Source organism: Rhinopithecus roxellana, chromosome 3 (genome assembly GCF_007565055.1).
Source record: "Rhinopithecus roxellana isolate Shanxi Qingling chromosome 3, ASM756505v1, whole genome shotgun sequence".
Classification (NCBI taxonomy): Eukaryota; Metazoa; Chordata; class Mammalia; order Primates; family Cercopithecidae; genus Rhinopithecus; species Rhinopithecus roxellana.
The window spans coordinates 59,477,559-59,495,943 of record NC_044551.1 but is presented as its reverse complement, the minus strand read 5'-3'; the positions used below and the strand labels follow the sequence as shown (position 1 = coordinate 59,495,943).

General features: G+C 39.0%; 2 non-coding genes across 2 annotated transcripts; both read left to right on the top strand.

The window, feature by feature from the left end:
• Positions 1-1,491: 1,491 nt before the first annotated feature.
• Positions 1,492-1,593, top strand: LOC115896719. Its single transcript, XR_004056620.1, has one exon. It is a non-coding gene; the product is annotated as a small nucleolar RNA U13 (small nucleolar RNA).
• Positions 1,594-6,915: 5,322 nt separating this feature from the next.
• On the top strand, positions 6,916-7,114 carry LOC115896752. The gene has a single exon (XR_004056639.1). It is a non-coding gene; the product is annotated as a U2 spliceosomal RNA (small nuclear RNA).
• The last annotated feature ends 11,271 nt before the right edge of the window (positions 7,115-18,385 follow it).

Sequence of the window (18,385 nt, the reverse complement as noted above, 5' to 3'; positions counted from 1 at the left end):
CACACACACACACACACACAGGTGATGCTTCAAAGAAGCTCAGCTTCACATGAATAGCATGAGGTGATGTAAATTAAAGAACTCGGCTTACATATGTAATTTCAAATGGGAAAAAGGAGTTGGTTTTTATTATTAAACCAAAAGATGATTTAAAATATGTTAGAGAGTTGGCAACTTCATCATAGAATCATTTTTTGTGTATGCTAACCCTCAGAACTGTAAGTTAGAGATCATTCACTGGAAAAAACAATCAATGCCATTCATGTATAAAATGCAGAAAACACCCAAGCCCATAGAAGTTCAAGAGAAATAGAAGGACAGTGGAAGGGCAAGTGAAAATACGGTTGCAAAGAAAAGTCAGCTCAGTGTTTTAAACTGGCCTCAAAGCAGATAGAATATAGCATAATAACCGCAAATCGACTTAAATGTCATAAGACAAAAAACAGCTAAGGAAACTGGAACTATGAACTGATTTATGAATGGTCATAATAAAAAATAATAATTTATTGAAGATCTACTATATGCCAGACAAGCTAGATATTATTTCCATTTTACAGGTGGGGAAACAAATGTAAAGAGATTGAATAACTTACATCACGTGCCACAGATGATAAATGGCAGAGCCTGAATTCAAACCAGGGAGCAGTTGAATCCAAAACCCATAATTGTTTTAGACTATGTAGGAAATGGCTACATTTTTTAAGACTACAAATTGGGAAATGGCACCCAATTTGAGGGATGTCCAGAAGGACCCGGAGCAAACACTCTCAGTGACCTGTCTAACATCTGTTCTCCCTTTCCTCCTTCCTGTCCAAACCTCAATTCTGTTACATATTTAGTCATCTAATTTTCATTCCCAAAGGGAATCCTGATTGACCTAAGATGATTCTTAATTAGTATTCTCTAATTATTGGTCTAAGGGTGAGTCCATGACCTTAGATGACTCAGTTATACTGAAGGGAGGAGCATACATTCTATGTCCGGGAGAAACACTTCACTCTTCCCTGGATAGGACAAGGAAGCCTGTTGCCCTTTGACCACTGGCAGCCACAGCGTGATGGTGAAAAGAACCTCCTAAAGACAAAGGCAACCGCACAAGGATGGCATTGTGATAGGAAAAAAACAAAACAAACATGTTTGTGGAAAAAATTGTTGAGCTGCTGACTTAACCAATTTTGGAAGCTGTCATACTTCTGAATTTCTTATGTAAAATAAAGAATGTCATTATATTTAACTAATTTGAGGCAGAGTTCCTGTCACTGGCATATGAAAGCATCCTAATTAATACTGGCTTCATGCCCACATTATCTTCTTGAATTGCCCATCAATTCCCATGTTTTCCTTTGAATATTTGTGTTTCCTAATAGGTGATGATGAGTAAATAACTATATAACTTTAGAGAGGGAACTATTTTTCTTACCATTGCACCAAAAAAAAAAAGACTTATAAAGAAAAATGTTAACACATTTAACCACATACAAAGCTGAAATGATCCTTTTGTGGTTGGTAAGCATGATAACTGGGTTTTCACACTCATGTGAAATGTGCCTCCTTCAAGGTTTGTTACCATGTAGGCATATTACCCAACTGATGTGGGGAAAAAAAAAAAAAAACCTTAAAATTTTTGCATATAAAAATTTGATCAAATGTAAAAGGAAATAAAAAACTACAGAACATTTTTTCCATATACAATACAAAAAGTTAATATTCTGTTTACCTAAAAAGCTCTACAAATAGATGAATTCTCCAAAAGGAAAATGTATAAAGGAGGTGAACAAGCAAAGGACACTAAACAGATTTTTAAATGTTCTATCTTACTAGTAACCAAAGGAATACAGATTAAAATATGATACCACGTTCATTTACCAAATTTGCATGTTTCTTCTTTAATAAGAATGTGCTGGCTACTGTCTGGGGGCCTCAGCACTCCTCAGGCTCCATCAGGCTAGCCTCAGCCTGTTACCTTGGCAGCAGAAGGAAGTACACAAGGCCTCTTCAGGCGCGACCTTAGAACTGGCACACTGTCACTTCCAATGCATCTTATCAGCCAAAACAAGTCAAAGATCAGCAAAGATTGGAGGGAGGGAACTAACACTGCCTCTTTATGGGAGGATTTTCAAATTATATTGCAAAGGTTGTGGTTACAGGGAAAGGTGGAGAATTAGGGCCAATTTTCAATCAATTGCAAAGTATGTACTAAATATTTCAATAACATTTTTATCAGAGATTTATGTATATCTGGCTATATATCATCTAGATATAGCTATATACACATATATATGTGATGTACATGGATATACAGACAGATAGGCCATCTGTTGAAATCTATTCCAAATTAAATGAGCACTACCCAAAAGAGAATAAACAAAAGGCAAATAAGTCTATGAAAAGATGCTCAATAGCACTAGTTGCCATGAAAATGTGAATTACAACCAAATGAGACACTACTACCTTCCCACCGGAATGGCTAAAACTAAAAAAAAAAAAAAAGACAATGCCACATATTGGCAATGAGGTATGGAGGTATGTAGTTACCAGGACTCATACACTGCTGGTGGGAACGTAACTTGGTAGAACCACTCTGGAACTTGTCCATCTCTACCCAATTGAATATATGTTCACTCTTTGACCTAGCAATCCTGCTCCTACATGTATCAGAGGACACGTTTAAGAATATTCACAGGAGTATTCATTATAGCCCAAATCCTTGTTTTATTTTATTCTATTTTATTTTATTCTATTCTATTCTATTCTATTCTATTCTATTCTATTCTATTCTATTTTATTTTATTTTATTTTATTTTATTTTTTGAGACAGAGTCTCGCTCTGTCACCCAGGCTGGAGTGCAGTGGCGTGATCTCGGCTCACTGCAACCTTCGCCTCCCAGGTTCAAGCGATTCTCCTGCCTTAGCAGGGATTACAGGCATCCGCCTCCACGTTCAACTGATTTTTGTATTTTTAGTAGAGACGGGGTTTTCCCACCTTGGCCTGTCTGGTCTTGAACTTCTGGCCTCAAGTGAACTGCCCACCTCATCCTCCCAAATTGCTGGGATTACAGGTGTGAGCCACTGTGGCCCAAATCAATTTAAATGTTCATCAACAATAGCATGGATAAATATAGATGTTCTTCAACTTTCAATGTTACGTCCCAATTAAACCATCATAAGTTGAAAATACTGTAGTAAAAAATGCATTTAATACACCTAACCTTACTGATCACTGTACCTTAGCCTAGCCCCTACCTAACACAAAACCTATTTTATAATAATGTTGAATAACTTATGTAATTTATTTAATACTGTACTGAAAGCAAAAACCGGAATAGTTGTATGGGTACTCAAAGTATGGTTTCTACTGAACGCACATTGTTTTCATGCTGTCATAAAGGGGAAAAACGATAAGCCAAACCATCTGAGGTCGGGGACTGTCTGTAAATTATGAAGTTTTCCCACAAATTGGAATATTATACAGCAATAAAAAGGGCAAATACAGCTGCTAGCAACAACCTTGATAACTCAGGTTGTAAGTTTGAGTGAAAAAGATGTAAGTTTGAGCGAAACAGACGTAAGTTTGAGTGAAAAAAACAAACAAACAAAAAAAATGATCCAAAAAAGCACAGTTGAGCTTGAACAACATGGGCTTGAACTGCACAGGTCCCTTAGACTCAGACTCTCTTCAGCCTCTGGCACCCATCAAACAGCAAGGCCAACCCCTCCTCTTCCTCCTCCTTCTCAATCTGCTCAATGTGAAGATAAGGATGAAGACCTTTATGATGATACTCTTCCTCCTAATGAATAGTAACTATATTTTCTCTTCTTTACGATTTCTTAATCACAATTTCTTTTCTCTAGATTATTTTTTGTAAGAATACAGTATATAATATATACACAAAAATATGTTTATTTGTTGCTTGTATTATCAGTAAGACTTCGGGCCAATAGTAGGCTATTGGTAAAGTTTTTGCAAAGTCAAAAGTTATAAACGGATTTTCAACTGTGTTGAGGGTCACTGTCCCTAACCTCTGAGCTATTCAAGGTCAACTGTATATATTTATGATTCCAGTGCTATAAAGTTCACACACTGGTAAAACTCATCTGTGGTTATAGGAATCAAAATAGTAGTCGCCTTTGGCAACACGCCAGGCGATCCAGACGTGGCACAAGGAAGGCATCTAGGGTACTGCTAACATACTAGTCTTGATCTGGATTATGGTTTTACTTGGCAAAAATTCAAGCTGTACACTTAAAATTTGAGCTCTGAGCTGTGTATATGTTATACTTAGTAATAGCTACAATAGTAATGTTTGTAATATAATAGTAAGAATTAGATTTGTTTTAAAGTATCTCCTATTAAAATGCAAACACCTCTCAGGGAGAGTCCTCCTTTTAACCCATCACAAAGCTCTCCTGAGTGGGGACCAGTTGAGCATGAGCTGGGAGCCAGATAAGAGCCTTCAGGGCTGGCCAGGACTCAGAGACCATCCTCTGTAGGGGTGAGAGGGGACAGACTCTAAAGACACTCGTGGGAAGACAATGAGCACTGCCAGTTGGCAGTGACAGCAGAGGGCCCCAGAGAATATGTATGCAAAGGGCAGGTCCTTGCTGATGGCAAAACTAGGCTCAGTGTTCTTGGATCTAGACAGCTCTGTTTGTTACCCAGCTCCTTCCTGCTCTGCTCCTGTCCTCTAACGAAGCATGAGGCGTGGCTTTCATGATTTTGCTGGCCCTTTTAAATTACACACACACAGCAGAGCAGAGACCATAATGCTAGTTTCTAGTGAGAGTTGTTGCAGAAATGTCATGAGACATGACAGTAAGTTTAAAGGGACCTAGAAGGTACCCAGCTGAAAGGGCTCTTTCTTATAGCTCTCTGTCATGTCCCCTCTCCTTTTTAACTCCATTTTCTCCATCTAATCCCTCATTGTCAACATATTTTGAATTCCTTCTTTGATAAAAAAGAGATCCATGTTCCCTAGCCTTGAAGCCACCTAATGGATATTTGGGACAAGCTGCTAGAATACAAGGAAGGAGGATATAAACAAAAAGATAGAACTCATTCAGGAGGACCCTGCATTAAGGCAGACTATTAATACAAATCATTGCATTTCTATAACAGCAGGGGGGATTTATCATTTCATTTATCCAGACTTTGCTCAAGAATTTTTAAATGTGCCACAGTTTTCCCCATAGGCATCTGAAAGCACATGTGATTTTAACCAGTGTAATGTTTGAGTACGTCTGGCCCCCCATCAAGGTTGATAATAAATGTGATTTACAAAAATGTAGCACAGTAGGTCACTGTTATCTGCAAACATGGCTCACAATAATCAAAGGAACATAGGAAGAAAATGATGGGAACATAGGAAGAAAATTTCCAAGATGTGAATTTAAATAGTGTGCCTTTTCTGGACAGACAGAATCCACCGCAAAAGCACAACACTGATCTGCTTTTCAGCCACCAGACCTACTCTTCTTGTAGCCACGTATGACTAAGCCCTAGGGCAATGGAAATAAAATCAGAAACCATTTGGTAAGTAGAATCTTGGGATATTATATTGACCTGTGTGTCCCTCATGGTGTCTCACCCTGTTAAGCCAATCAGTGCCCCAGCTAAATCCTAACCCAAATAGGCAGAGGATTATACAAATAAGCCAAAGTCATAGTCACTTCCCAAGTACCTCTCTGGCAGTCCCACCAATCTACTGATGCAGTATCATGACCACCCACATAACAAAGGAAGGACTATTATCAGGATACCCTGCTACCCTACCTATAACCCTGAGAGATCTTATGTTTCCAGTTGGCAGCATGATCAATGTTCTTAGCACCCACAGCTAACTGCAAATGTTCAGGATTCTAGGTTTTATATACCAGTGAAAGGAAAATATGTATTCTTCTTTTATCCAACTATTGCTATGTTTATCAAGGGCTATAACTGGGCCCAAATCCTAGACAGAGCAGGCTCATTTAGTAAGGGTGTTCTAATGTGACAGCTGGACACAAAAAGAAAATGAAAGAAACAAAGGAAAGCCACTGTGCAGATATCTGAGGAATCCAATCCTGATCTCATTTTCATAAAATTATGAAGTCCCAACAGTACACAGCAGTTACAAATTCTGCTTCATGAATCTTCATTCATTCACCCAATCAATGTGCCCTGACCATTAGCTGTGAGCTAGAAACTGCTGGGGGTGGGGAAAGCAGTGATTATTAATAAGATATAACCCCTGGCCTTAAGAAACCTTGAGCAGTGGGAATATCTGTGTGTGTACACATGCTCAGAAATAACTGAGTGTGCAAGTGCTATGGCTGGGGATATAAGGCCTCTAACAAGTATAGCAAGCTGACTCAGGCCACCCACAGATCAGGTCCTAATCCCTGGAACCTGTAAATGTTAACTTATAAGGAAAAGGGGTCTTTGCAGATGTGATTAAGTTAAAGATATTGGCATGAGAAGATTATCCTGATGGGCCCTAAATCCAATCATAAATGTACTTATATGAGAGAGAAAGAGGGAGATTTGATACAGACACACAGTAGACATGGCCATGAGAAGACAGAGGCAGAGATCAGAGTGATGCAGCCACAAACCAAGGAATGCCAGCAGCCACCAGAAGTTGAAACAATCAAGAAAGGGCTTCTCCTCCAGAACCTTCTGAGGGTGTGCGGCCTGAACTACATTCCGACTTTGGACTCTGGCCTTCAGTCTTGTGACCAAATTCATTCCTGTGTTTTAAGTCATCAAGTTTGTGGTCATTTGTAACAGTGGCCACAGGAAACTGATACACCAAAAGTTGGGAAAGTCTTTCCATGGGGGGAGAAAAAAAAATGCCTGAGCTGAGTTTTAGAAGGTGTGGAGATGGAAAGTGAGAAGTCAGTGGTTGGTTGTGGCTGGTGTAGAAAATGCAAGAAGGCAACACCTCTCAGCCTTTTAGCTAAGACCAAGTGTAGTATATGTTCCTATCAGTTTAAAATGCAAGAAAGTGAGAGATTAGTCCAGTGATGGGCTACATTATGGGGTTACATTATACATTGCCAATTATTTGTTTTGTTTGACATTTATTCATGGTAAATGAAAGGGAGCTATTGCAAGGTATTCAGCCATTTATAATTTAGATTTACATTTCAGAAAGGTCTCTCTACCTGTACTGTAGAGACCTTTACCACCCCCACTCCCATATCCAGTCTATTGGGAAATCCTATGGACTCTATATTCCAAATACATCCAAATTCCTGCTTCTTTCCCTGCAGCCACTGTTACCATTCTGACCCAAGCCATGGTCATCTCTTTGGATTTTGAAATAGCCTTCCATTTGGTTCTCTACTTTTCTTCTTGCCTGTCTGCAGCCCACTCTCAACACAGCAGTCAGCATGTCATTTAAATCAGATGAAGTCACTCCTCTCCTTCCCATTTCACTCAGAGCAAGAGTCAAAGCCCTAGAATGCCCCTTCCCGTGCTCCACTGCCTCACGCCCCAGTCCTGACCTCCCTCCCTCACCCTGAGGCAGACACAGTGCCTTCTCCCTGCTACTCCCTGAACACACCAACCCAGTCCTGCCTCGGGCTTTTCACACACTGGTTTCTTTGGAATGATTTGTCTCTTTGATATTCCTTACCTCCTTCAAGTCTTTGCCTAAATGTCACTGTCTTGATGAGGTCTACCCTAACACACACCGTATTTTAAAGTGCAATCTCCCTCTTACCCTGCTTTTCCTCTTTTCTTCCATATCTTCTAACATGTCTGATATAGTTTGGATGTTTGTCCCCTCCAAAACTCAAGTTGAAATGTAAACCCCAGTGGTGGAGTGGGGCTTGGTGCAGGGGTTTGGGTCATGGGGGCGGATCCTTCATTAATGGCTCGGTGTTGAGTTCTCCCTCTGAGTTCATGCAACACCTGGTTGTTTAAAAGAGTGTGACACCTCCGCCTACTCTTGCTCCCACTCTCGCCATGTGGCGCCTGCTTCCCCTTCACCTTCCACCATGATTGGAAGCTTCCTGAGGCCCTCATCGAGAGCAGATGCCAGCACTATGCATTCTGTACAGCCTGCAGAACTGTGAGCCAAAATAGACCACGATTTTTTATGAATTATCCCAAACTTAGGTATTCTTTTACAGCAAGAATGGACAAATACAATGTCTAAATTTACTTATTGTGTTTATTATTTAATGTCCATCTCCCCCTCTAAAATGTAAGCTCCATGGAGAAAGGAATCTTTGTTTTGTTCACAGCCAAAACCCAGGTGCTGACACATAGCAAGTGCTGAAAAAATATTTGTTGAATAATTAAGTGAACAATGAATGGGAATGGGATGGAGCAGAGGTGACCCTGGAGGCTGAGAAGCCAGATGAGCTCAGAGAACTGCATAGTGTTCCTGACTCTAAAATGATGTAATCAATGGCAAGCCTTTAAATGTTAACTGGAAAGGATGACAAAAAAAAAAAAAAATAGGTGGTTCTGAAAGTAAACTAATTAGCCAACAATGATTTGCTAGACTATATTATGTCAGTGTTCAAATAGATTTCAGTAAACATTCTGAACATTGGGCTTAAAAGTCATTTAACAAATATGGATTAAGCTATTATGATAGTGAAGGACATTCAAACATTGAATCTCAAAAACTTGACAGTTTGATAAGAGAAACAAGGTATCTAGAAGATTGTCACATATTTTAGAGGGGTTTTGTAAGTAGGCTAAGAATATTTGTAACAATGCAGCAACTATAAACAAGCAACGCTGACCAAGCCGTTCTCACATACAGTATTGCTTGAGTATAAATTAAAGCAGCGTTTTTGAAAAGCATTTTGGTAATACATATTAATAGCCTTAAAAATTTTTATTCCACAATCTAAACTAAAGAGAAAAAGTGCACAGGAAAAACTGAGAAAAAATACGCCAATTTGTTAACAATGATTCCTTCTAAAGAATAAATCACCAAATTCCAGTGACTTAACCCAACAGTTTCATGTGACAGTGAAACCCAGTGGTCCTAGTCAGCAGGGGGTGCTCATCCATGCAGTGATTAAGGAATCCAGACTCCTTCCATCTCCTGGTTCCTCACATCCCCTAGAGCCTAATTATCAATTGCTTCCTTCCAGCAGACAGAAAAACATCTTGAGGAAAGTACACTAGTAACTTCAAAGTCTTGGCTTGAAAGTGACCTGTTTACACATCATTGGTCACATGTAGATGCAGTGGGTGAGAGATAGGGGCTGCAAAATCTATCCCCAGACTAATTATGGAAAAAGGAGCAAGATGTTTGGTGGACAGTAAAGTGAGCCTTCTCTGCCACAGGGGGATATTCTTCTCCTTTATATGTATCTTTATTTTCTAAATGTTCTGTAATGAACAAGCACTGCTTTAATAATAAAGAAAAAAATCATACATTTATATATACATATATACATACACACACACACACATATATATATGTCTGCAAAAAGAAAAAAGTTAATAATCTTTGATCCAGTAAGTTCATTCTTTAAATTTATAATAAATAAATAGATTGCGGGGGATGGCTGGCAAAATGGTCACATAGGAACAGCTTCAGTCCGCAGCTCCCAGCAAGATCAGTGCAGCAGGCGGGTGATTTCTGCATTTCCAGTTGAGGTACCCGGTTCATCTCATTGGGACTAGTTAGACAGTGGGTGCAGCCCATGGAGGGCAAGCTGAAGCAGGGTGGGGTATCGCCTCACCCAGGAAGCGCAAGCGGTCAGGGAACTCCCTCCCCTAGCCAAGGGAAGCCCTGAGGGACTGTGACATGAGGGACTGTGCCATGAGGGACTATGCAATCCAGTCCAGATACTATGCTTGGACTGTGCATTCCAGCCCAGATACTATGCTTTTCCCACTGTTTTCACAACCCTCTGACCAGGCAATTCCCTCGGTTGCCTATACCACTAGGGTCCTGGGTTTTAAGCACAAAACTCGGTGGCCATTTGGGCAGACACCAAGCTAGCTGCCGGATTTTTTTTTTTTTTCATACCCCAGCAGCGCCTGGAACACTAGTGAGACAGAGCCGTTCACTCCCCTGGAAAGGGGGTGCTGAAGCCAGGGAACCAAGTGATCTTGCTCAGAGGATCCCACCCTCACACAGCCCAGCAAGCTAAGATCCACTGGCTTGAAATTATTGCTGCCAGCACAGCAGTCTGAAGTCAACCTGGGACACTCGAGTTTGGTGGGGGGAAGGGCATTACCGAGGCTTGAGTAGGCGGTTTTCCCCTCACAGTGTAAGCAAAATCACTGAGAAGTTCAAAGTGGGCAAAGCCCACTGCAGCTCAGCAAAGCTGCTGCAACCAGACTGCATCTCTAGATTCTTCATCTCTGGGCAGGGCATCTCTGAAAGAAAGACAGCAGTCCCAGTCAGGGACTGTGGGTGCAGCTTTAGCAGACTTAAACGTTCCTGCCTGCTGGCTCTGAAGAAAGCAGCAGATCTCCCAGCACAGTGCTCAAGCTCTGCTAAGGGACAGACTGCCTCCTCAAGTGGGTCCCTGACCCATGTGCCTCCTCATGCGGAGACACCTCCCAGCAGGGATCGACAGACACTTTATACAGGAGAGCTCCAGCTGGCATCTGGTGAGTGCCCCTCTGGGACGAAGCTTCCAGAGGAAAGAACGGCAGCAATCTTTTCTGTTCTTCAGCCTCCGCTGGTGATACTCAGGCAAACGGGGTCTGGAGTGGACCTCCAGCAAACTCAAGCAGACCTGCAGCAGAGGGGCCTGAAGGGGCCTGAATGTTAGAAGGAAAACTAACAAACAAAAAGGAATAGTATAAACATTAACAAAAAGGATGTCCACACAAAAACCCCATCCAAAAGTCACCATCATCAGACCAAAGGTCTATAAATCTATGAATGAAAGATGAAGAAAAACCAGTGCAAAAAGGCTGGAAATTCCAAAACCAGTATGCCTCTTCCCCTCCAAAGAACCACAAGTCCTCGCCAGCAAGGGAACAAAACTGGATGGAGAATGAGTTTGACAAATTGACAGAAGTAGGCTTCAGAAGGTGGGTAATAACAAACTCCTCTGAGCTAAAGGAGCATGTTCTAACCCAATGCAAGGAAGCTAAGAACCTTGAAAAAAGATTAGATGAATTGCTAACCAGAATAACCAGTTTAGAGAAGAACATAAGTGATCTGCTAGAGCTGAAAAACACAGCAAGAGAACTTTGTGAAGGATGCACAAGTATTAGTAGCCAAATCAATCAAATGGAAGAAAGGATATCAGAAATTGAAGATCAACTTAATGAAATAAAGCATGAAGTCAAGATTAGAGAAAAAATACTAAAAAGGAAAGAACAAAACCTCCAAGAAATATGGACTATGTGAAAAGACCAAACCTACATTCAATTGGTGTACCTGAAAATGACAGGGAGAATGGAACCAAGTTGGAAAACACTCATCAGGATATTATCCAGGAGAACTTCCCCAATCTAGCAAGACAGACCAACATTCGAATTCAGGAAATACAGAGAACACCACAAAGATACTCCTCAAGAAGACCAAGACACATAATCATCAGATTCATCAAGGTTGAAATGAAGAAAAAAATGTTAAGGGCAGTCAGAGAGAAAGGTTCAGTTACCTACAAAGGGAAGCCCATCAGACTAAGAGTGCATCCGTTTGCAGAAACCCTACAAGCCAGAAGAGCCTGGGGGCCAATATTCAACATTCTTAAAGAAAAGAATTTTCAACCCAGAATTTCATATCCAGCCAAACTAAGCTTCACAAATGAAGGAGAAATAAAATCATTTACAGACAAACAAATGCTGAGAGATTTTGTCACCACCAGGCCTGTCCTACAAAAGCTCCTGAAGGAAGCACTAAATATGGAAAGGAAAAACCAGTACCAGCCACTGCAAAAACATACCAAATTGTAAAGACTATCAGACTATAAGAAACTGTATCAACTAACAGGCAAAATAATCAGCTAGCCTCATAATGACAGGATCAAATTCACAGATAACAATATTAACCTTAAATGTAAATGGGCTAAATGCCCCAATTAAAAGACACAGACTGGCAAATTGGATAGAGTCAAGACCCATAAATGTGCTGTTTTCAGGAGACCAATCTCAAGTGCAAAGACACACATAGGCTCAAAATAAAGGGATGGAGGAATATTTACCAAGAAAATGGAAAGAAAAAAAAAAAAAACAGGGGTTGCAATCCTAGTCTTTGACAAAACAGACTTAAAACCAACAAAGATCAAAAGAGACAAAGAAGGCCATTACATAATGGTAAAGGGATCAATGCAACAAGAAGAGCTAACTATCCTAAATATATATACACCCAATACAGGAGCACCCCAATTCATAAAGCAAGTTCTTAGAGACCTACAAAGAGACTTAGACTCCCACACAATCATAGTGGGAGACTTTGACACCCCATTGTCAATATTAGACAGATTAATCAGACAGAAAATTAACAAGGATATTCGGGACTTAAACTCAGCTCTGGAACAAGAGGACCTAACAGACATCTACAGAACTCTTCACCCCAAATCAACAGAATATACATTCTTCTCAGCACTACATTGCACTTATTCTAAAATTGACCACATAATTGGAAGTAAAACACTCCTCAGCAAATGCAAAAGAATGGAAATTATAACAGTCTCTCAGATCACAGTGCAATCAACTTAGAACTCAGGATTAAGAAACTCACTCAAAACCACACAACTACATGTAAACAGAACAAACTGCTCCTGAATGACTACTGGGTAAATAAATTAAGGCCAAAATAAATAAGTTCTTTGAAACCAATGAGAACAAAGACACAGTGTACCAGAATCTCTGGGACACAACTAAAGCAGTGTGTAGAGGGAAATTTATAGCACTAAATGCCCACAGGAGAAAGTGGGAAAGATCTAAAATCAACACCCTAACGTCACAATTAAAAGAACTAGAGAAGCAAGAGCAAACAAATTCAAAAGCTAGCAGAAAACAAGAAATAACTAAGCTCAGAGCAGAACTGAAGGAGACATAGACATGAAAAACACTTCAAAAAATCAGTGAATCCAGGGGCTGGTTTTTTAAAAGGATTAACAAAATAGATAGACCACTAGCCAGACTATTAAGAAGAAATAAGAGAAGAATCAAATAGACACAACAAAAAATGATAAAGGGGATATCATCAATGATCCCACAGAAATACAAACTACCATCAGAGAATACTATAAATACCTCTACACAAATAAACTACAAAATCTAGAAGAACTGGATAAATTCCTAGTTACATACACCCTCCCAAGACTAAACCAGGAAGAAGTCAAATTCCTGAATAGACCAATAACAAGTTCTGAAATTGAGGTAGTAATTAATAGCCTATCAAGCAAAAAAAGCCCAGGATCAGACAGATTCACAGCCAAATTCTACCAGAGGTACAAAGAGAAGCTGGTACCATTCCTTCTGAAACTATTCCAAGCAATAGAAAAAGAGGGACTCCTCCCTAACTCATTTTATGAGGCCACCATCATCCTGATACCAAAACCTGGCAGACACAACAAAAAAAGAAAAGTTCAGGCCAATATCCCCGATGAACATCAATGCAAAAATCCTCAATAGTGGCAAACTGAATCCAGCAGCACATCAAAAAGTTTATCCACCACGATCAAGTCAGCTTCATCCCTGAGATGCAAGGTTGGTTCAACATACACAAATCAATAAACATAAACCATCACATAAACAGAACTAATGACAACAACCACATGATTATCTTGATAGATGCAGAAAAGGCCTTCAATAAAATTCAACACCCCTTCATGGTAAAAACTCTCAATAAACTAGGTATTGATGAAACATATCTCAAAATAATAAGAGCTGTTTATGACAAACCCACAGCCAATATCGTACTGAATGGGCAAAAACTGGAAGCATTCCCTTTGAAAACTGGCATAAGACAAGGATGCCCTCTGGGATGCCCTCTCTCACTACTCCTATTCAAAATAGTGTTGGAAGTTCTGGTCAGGGCAATCAGGCAAGAGAAAGAAATAAAGAGTATTCAAATAGGAAAAGAGGAAGTCAAATTGTCTCTGTTTTGACATGATTGTATATTTAGAAAACCCCATTGTCTCAGCCCAAAATCTCCTTAAGCTGATAAGCAACTTCAGCAAAGTCTCAGAATACAAAATCAATGTGCAAAAATCACAAGCATTCCTATACACCAATAATAGAGAGTCAAATCATGAGTGAACTCCCATTCACAATTGCTACAAAGAGAATAAAATACCTCGGAATACAACTCACAAGGGATATGAAAGACCTCTTCAAGGAGAACTACAAACCACTGCTCAAGGAAATAAGATAGGACATTTAAAAAATGGAAAAATATTCCATGCTCATGGATAGGAAGAATCAATATCATGAAAATGTCCATACTGCCCAAGGGAATTTATAGATTCAGTGCTATCCCCATCAAGCTACCATTGACTTTCTTCACAGGATTAGAAAAACTGCTTAAATTTCATATGGAATCAAAAAAGAGCCCCTATAGCCAAGACAATCCTAAGCAAAAAGAACAAAGCTGGAGGCATCACACTACCTGACTTCAAACTATACTACAAGCCTACAGTAACCAAAACAGCCTGGTACTGGTATCAAAACAGATATATAGACCAATGGAACAGAACAGAGGCCTCAGAAATAACACCACACACCTACAACCACCTGATCTTTGACAAGCCTGACAAAAACAAGCAATGGGGAAAGGATTCCCTGTTTAACAAATGGTGTTGGGAAAACTGGCTAGCCAAATGCAGAAAACTGAAATTGGACCCCTTCCTTACACCTTATACAAAAATTAACTCAAGATGGATTAAAGACTTAAACATAAGACCTAAAACCATAAAAACCCTAGAAGAAAATATAGGCAATACCATTCAGGACATAGGCATGGGCAAAGACTTCATGACTCAAACACCATGGCAACAAAAGCCAAAATAGACAAATGGGAACTAATTAAACTAAGGAGCTTCTGAACAGCAAAATAAATTATTATCAGAGTGAACAGGTAACCTATAGAATGGGAGAAAATATTTGCAATCTATCCATCTGACAAAGGGCTAATATCCAGAATCTACAAGGAATTTAAACAAATCTATAAGAAAAAAACAAATAACCCCATCAAAAAGTGGGCAAAGGATATGAACAGACACTTCTCAAAAGAAGACATCTATGCAGCCAACAGACACATGAAAAAATGCTCATCATCACTGGTCATCAGAGAAATGCAAATCAAAACCACAATGAGATACCAACAGACACATGAAAAAATGCTCATCATCACTGGTCATCAGAGAAATGCAAATCAAAACCACAATGGGATACCGTCTCACACCAGTTAGAATGGCAATCATTAAAAAGTCAGTAAACAACAGATGCCAGAGAGGATGTGTAGAAACAGGAACACTTTTACACTGTTGGTGGGAGTATAAATTAGTTCAACCATTGTGGAAGACAGTGTGGCGATCCCTCAAGGATCTAGAACCAGAAATACCATTTGACCCAGCAATCCCATTACTGAGTATATACCCAAAGGTTTATAAATCATGCTACCATAAAGACACATGCACACGTATGTTTATTGCAGCACTCTTCACAATAGTAAAGACTTGGAACCAACCCAAATCCCCATCAATGATAGACTGGATAAATAAAATGTGGCACATATACACCATGGACTACCATGCAGCCATAAAAAAAAGGTGAGTTAATATCCTTTGCAGGGACATGGATGAAGCTGAAAACCATCGTTCTCAGCAAACTAACACAAGAACAGAAAACCAAACACCGCATGTTCTCACTCATAAGTGGGAATTGAACAATGAGAACACATGGACCCAGAGAAGAGAACATCACACACCGGGGCCTATCAGGAGGTGAGTGGCTAGGGGAGGGATAGCATTAACAGAAATACCTAATGTAGATGATGTGTTGATGTGTGCAGCAAACTACCATGGCAAGTGTATACCTATGTAACAAACCTGCATGTTCTGCGTATGTATCCCAGAACTTAAAGTATAATTTTAAAAAATGAAATAAATAAATAAATAATGGAATGCTACCAGCCCCTGCAAGAAAGCTGCCTCCTCACTTCTAGTCATTAACCCCTCCCTGTCTTCCTTCTAGTCATTAACCCCCCAGAGTAATTACTATTCTGATTACCAATGGCATAGATTAGTTCTGCCTGGTTTTTTTTTTTTTTTTTACTTTATATAAACTGTCTCATTAAGTATAAAAAAAATTAGATTGTGGAAAAAGGTATGCCAGATAGATGATTGATGATTGATTGATAGTGATAAAGTCATACATCCATGACAGAGTTATGTTAAATGGCACAAAAATTTCTAATAATAACAAAATGCTCCATCCACATTGTGAAATATTATTCAATCAAAAAATAATTTTCCATAGTACAGTAGTCCCCCTTTACCAGGAGTTTCACTTTCTGCAGTTTTGGTTACCCATGGTCAACCGCAGTCCAAAAATATTACATGGAAAATTCCAGAAATACACAATTAATAACTTTTAAGTTGCATACCATTCTGAACAGCATGATGGAATCTCTCAGAGCCCCACTTGGTCCTGTCTGGGACATGAATCATCCCTTAGTTCAGCATCTCCACACTGTCTACACTATGTGCCCGTGCGTCTTTTAGTAGCTGGCTAGGTTATCAGATCGACTGCTGATGTATCACAGTGCTTGTGTTCAAGAAACCCTTATTTTACCTCGTAATGGCCCAAACTCCAATCGTACTGATGCTGGCAGTTTGGATATGCTAAAGAAATGCATAAAATGTTTCCTTTAAGTAAAGGGGTGAAGTTTCTTGACTTAAGGAAAAATAAAAATTGCATGCTGAGATTGCTAAGATCTACAGTAAAAAAAAAAAAAAAAAAAAAAAAGTATCCTATTAGTGAGATTGTGAAGAAGGAAGAAGAAATTTGTGTTTTACTGTCAAACTTCAAACTGTAAAAGTTATAGCCACCATGTGTGGTAAGTGCTTAGCTAAAATGGAAATTCAGTACTGTCCAAGATTTCAGGCATCCACTGGGGATCTTGGACCATATTTCCTGCAGATAAGTGAGGACTACTATATATACAAAATAGTAACTAAGTGGAATTTTAAAATGGCCTATGTTAATCTCTTAAATTATAATATATTTTAAAAGAATGTATACTGGACAAAAGACTCCAGAATGATAATTGGCATAAGTGCAGGGATATATTAATATTCTAAATAGGTGCAATCTTTTTCAAGGATGATTTGGCAATAAGTATATGATGTTTTTGTCCCGGCAATTATATGTTAGGATTTATCCTAAGAATAAAAGTAGGGATGCACAAAAAGAGTCACTTCTGTAAATGCTAAAATTAAATTCTTCCTTCTAAAGTGAAAAACTATAAGCAACTTAAATGTACAATTTCTGGTTATTTAAATATACAGTTGACCCTTGAAAAACATGGGGGTTGGGGCACCAACCCTCCGCACAGTCAAAAATCTATGTATAACTTTGATTCCCCCCACACATAACCACGAATAGCCTCCTGTTGGCCAGAAGCCTCATGAATAACATAGTCAATTAACACATCTTTTGCATGTCATATGTATTATATTCTGCATTCTAACAACAAAATAGGCTAGAGAAAATAAAATGTGATTAAGAACATCATAGGAAGAGAAAATATATTTGCTATTCATAAGTGAAAGTGGATCACCACAAAGGTCTTCATCCTCACTGTCTTCACACTGAGTAAGCTGAGCAGGAAGAAATTATGAGGTTGGTCCCAGGGGTGGCACAGGCAGAAGAAAATCACATAAAAGTGGATCCATGTAGTTCAAACTTGTGTTGTTCAAGAGTCAAATGTATTCTAATACATGTACATACAGTGCAGCCTTTTAAAATGTCCTGTAGATTACTCAAAAGTATGGAAAATATTAGGTTGGTACAAAAACTGCAATTACTTTTGCACCAACCTAATACAATTTATCAAGCTCAAAAAAAAGCAACTTTCAGAGTAGTATGCGCAGTTATTTAAACATGTAAAGTGTTTAGAAACCTGAAAGGGTATGCATCAAAATGTTAAGAGTTATTTCTGAGTGGTGGACGACATATTTGTTTTATTGTTTATAATTTTCTCCTTTTCTAACATTTCAATGACAAATATATTACACATTGAAATCAGATTTAAAATATTTTACTCATATTTTAATAATATTTTGGAAAATTCTCACAATGATATTGAAAGAAGGAAATGACTAAACTGTACATAGGATGTGATTTCAACAGTGAGTGTGTGTGTCCAGAATATATACTGGACAAAAAGACTCCAAAATACTGGCAATGTTGATTTCTGGGTAGTGAGGTTCCAGTTCTAGGGAAAATGACATA